This window comes from Cebus imitator, unplaced genomic scaffold (genome assembly GCF_001604975.1).
Source record: "Cebus imitator isolate Cc_AM_T3 unplaced genomic scaffold, Cebus_imitator-1.0 Scaffold517, whole genome shotgun sequence".
NCBI lineage: Eukaryota > Metazoa > Chordata > Mammalia > Primates > Cebidae > Cebus > Cebus imitator.
Genome location: NW_016107832.1, coordinates 748275 through 752410, shown reverse-complemented (window position 1 = coordinate 752410; position 4136 = coordinate 748275).

Genomic DNA, 4136 nt, shown 5'->3' with positions numbered 1-4136 from the left:
CAGCTGAATTTTTGTATTTTTAGTAGAGATGGGATTTCACCATGTTGACCAGGATGGTCTCGATCTCTTGACCTCGTGATCCACCCACCTCGGCCTCCCAAAGTGCTAGGATTACAGACGTGAGCAATATATTTTAATATGTAAGAAGACATTACTTTTCTATGTCCATTTCCAGGAATGGTAGCTACTCCTAATTCTTTTTTGATCCCCATGTAAGATGCCACATCGCCTCCTCGATGAAGCCTTACTCTACCCCCACCAGCACTGTGCCCTCCTCTGTGCTCCTACAGCAGCCCCAACAGAACCCACAGAGCACTTGACCCTTTACTTCCTTTCTCCTGTTTCCCTCTCACTAAGAGCCCTGGAGAGCAAAACCCATATCCTTTCCATTCAATCAATTCCACCCTACCTTGCCTCTGGGCCTTCACTCCTAATTATCCTGCAGAGCTTTGCTTCAAGCACCAGCCTCCTGTGTGAAGCCTTTCACAACACTTTCCCATGTTCCCCTACCATGGCTATAATCCCGCAGCCATGGGGCCCACTGGATTTACTATCATCTATTTGTTAAGAGTGTCTCCAGCAGTATACTGATAAATGTTTAATGACTGATTTTATGAAAGGAAAAAAGAAAACATTGCAAGTTTGTAGTGATTGCCAATTTCCACTGTGTAAATACTCCCACCATGACCAGTTTCAAGCTACCTACGTGAGGTCACACATTGATTTGGGTACAAATGCCCAGTAGCACAGCATTATACAGCATTTCCACCAGACTCTGCAATAGATATAGACCACTTCAAGAGCATAGATAAAAAGCAATGACAGTAAAATAATTAGGAATTGATACATTTTGAGTGTTTGTTACCTTTGTTTGAAATATATTTTAATTACAGGTTTATAGAATTTTATTTTTAATAAAAGTGTGTTTAACAACTGCCTTGCAAAAATTTCTAAACATCTATCAGCTCTCACGAGTCAGTAGCAATGGGCTCCAGCACATCTCTCTTTGCCTCTCTGACTAGACTGTGAACTTGAGAACTGGGCCTGGGACTGTGCTGCTCATCCCACCTCCAACACCTAACACGGAGGAGGCACTGAGTAATGTTCATTGGAAGCAGCCAGCCATATCCATCCTTTTCTCCTCACTTTAAAAGGAGTTAGGAGAGAGTTCAGCGTGCTGTTTAACCACAAAGGCTACTTGGTAAATGCTCTAGAGGAAGCCATACCAACCTCAGCTAAGAATGAGGTCAGACCTCCGTCATATATAGTACTTTATTTCCAACTTCCTGCATGTTAAGCTCATATGCCACTCTCCATTGAGAAAGCAAACAAGGCTCTGCTAAATGTTTTATCCTTTCCTTGAGGGGTCACCACCAGCTTTCTTCCCAAAGTAGCAAGCCAAGAGAGCACAGATCTGATATTAATGCCAAATTCACACCAAATCCCACGTGGCAAAAGAGAACTCTTGCCTTTCTAAGCCTCAGACACTGATCCAATTATTTCAAGATCCATTGGCGTTCACCGAATTCCAACCCAACAGAAGAATTTAGACATTTCTCTGAGGTTTCTTAGAATGGTTTTGATTACCCTAGAGCACCACCAGGCCAGCCACCAGCAGGACAGAATGACAGGGATAGTCACAGTGTGTTAGAGGTCAAATCCTACCTCTTAACTACTGGTGGAACTCTCTAGACAGGAACTTTTCATAATCATAGCAATGATTAACATGCCACAAGTGCTATCTACCTCTGTGCCAAGCACCATGTGAGATGAACCTCATAGACTAATTAATGAGGCCTCGAATAAAGTCCTCAAGCCCTGGCACCCTCATTTAAATTGTGAGTTTTCTGGGGCTCTTGCCAATTCAGTAAGACAAGACTGTAGCTGAGATAAAAAGGCTCCACTTCATTAAGCACCAAAATAAAGCCACAGCTCTCTAAGAAATCATAGTTGTGGGGAAGAGTCTCCTCTCAGTGACCATTTTTCCTTTTTGCCAATATGATGCCATACAAACCGGCAGGAGATGTGCCTTCCTCAATGAGCATGCCCAAGGCACCTTGAATCTCTCCATGGAGAAGCATGACAGGAAGCAAGTCCATGGGCTCAGCTTTGCCCTTGTCTGACATCCGTTCAGAGAGTTAAAATTCGTTGGCTTTTCAGGGCAGTGGGTGACATTACTCATGGTCCTTTGCAGATCTTCAATAAGTTGACATTTAAAATCATTTGAATAAATCAAAGTGACAGAGGCACCTTAAGTTGCTGAGTTGGGGAGATGATTATAGAGAGTGAAAGACACATTTTCATTTTATTGCTGATGAGCAAAATAAGTAAATTTTGAAAAGGAAGTGGGATGCTTTGTGGGAGGAATCTTCTCAGAGAGGACTGCAGTGGTACCTCTCTCTTGCCAGTGATAAACTGGTGCAGAAACGTTTCCAAACTATTCATCATATGTACCCTAAAAACCCAGTATGTAGAATCCACACTATCCCTGAAAACAAGAGATCCCTGACTTGGTAAATCTTAACCCTGGAATATAAGCTGTCAGTGCCACTTGGAGAAGTGAACCCAGTTTCCCGTAAGTGAAACTTGAGCCTTGGTCCCTCATAGCTATTGACTCTTATCTTCTTCTACAAAAGACCACTGGTGAAAACACAAGCTTAGTTGCTCTTCTTTTGTGCACAGAAATAGCCTAACTCTGCTTTCAAGCTGCTTTGTTCAAAATGTGCTAATGATTTGTTGAGTGAATGAAAAAAGCAAACAAGCAAACAAACAAACAAAATTTTATTTTTTTTCTTATTTCTGTAGAAAACTGGCAAACAAACAAAAAACACTTTAAATCAGACTGCAATTTAGGTCAAAATTTAGAAAATATATTTGCAGAGCATAATTCAGGAAGGAAGGAAGATCTTTTTCATTCTAATCTACTGCTAATTATAAAATAGGTGATAGCAAGCATGTGAGGAGATAAAAAGGAGGGGGTGGGGGCGGTGCTATTTCATAATTTAGTCACCCTCGATTGGAAAGTGGGCGTTTTAAGATTTGGCACCAAACCCCAGCGAGTCACTCTGTAGCATGAGTTTCTCTCACTTTGGACTTTCAGTTTGGACACAGAAAGAACAGGGCAAAACGTAAAGCCAGTAGGGATGATGTTTTAAAGGACAAGCTGCAAATAAGGATGGGTTTCAGGCTCCTTTGCAAATAGAAGTGGAATAATGAGAATAAGCTCTCTAAGGCCTGAGGAGAAGGAAACACATGGAGGTGGTCAGCGCCATGCCCAAAAAAATGCCCTTGAAGAAGACTTTCAGATACTGGGCATAAGGAGAAGATGGCGGGAGCACTAAACCATTCTAAGACCAAGTTATAACATTGACAATATTGACTCCCTAGAACCAAGTCAGGGGAAGTGTGTTGGGAGTCTAAGAAGCACAGTCATGTGTTGCTTAATGATGAGGGTATCTTCTGAAAAATGTGTCGTTAGGTGATTTCGTTGTGTGAACATCACAGAGTGCACTTACATAAACCTAGATGGGATAGCCTACTACACACCTAGGCTATATGGTATGGCCTATTGCTCCCAGGCCACAAACCTGAACAGCATGCTACTATACTGGATACTGTAGGTAATGGGAACACAATGGTAAATATTTGTGTATCGAACTTATCTAAACATAGAAAAGGAACAGTAAAAATACAGTATAAAAGATAAAAAATTATACATCTGTGTAAAAGTGCTTACCATGAATGGAGGTTGCAAGACTAGAAGTTGCTCTGGGTGAGTCAGTGAGTGGGTGGTGAGTAAATGTGAAGGTCTAGAACATCACTATATGCTACAGTAGACTTTACAGACACTGTACTCTAAGGCTATACTAAATTTATAAGAAATATTGTTTTCTTGCCCAGATGTGGTCGCTCACGCCTGTAATCCCAACACTTTGGAAAGCTGAGGTGGATGGATTGCTTGAGTTTAGGAGTTTCAGACCAGCCTGGAAAACATGGCAATACACGGTCTGTACAAAAAGTTAAAAAATTAACTGTGTGTGGAGGCACACACCTGTAGTCCCAGCTACTTGGGAGGCTGAGGTGGGAGGACCACTTGAGCCAGGGGGTCAAGGCTGCCGTGAGCTGTGATTGCACCA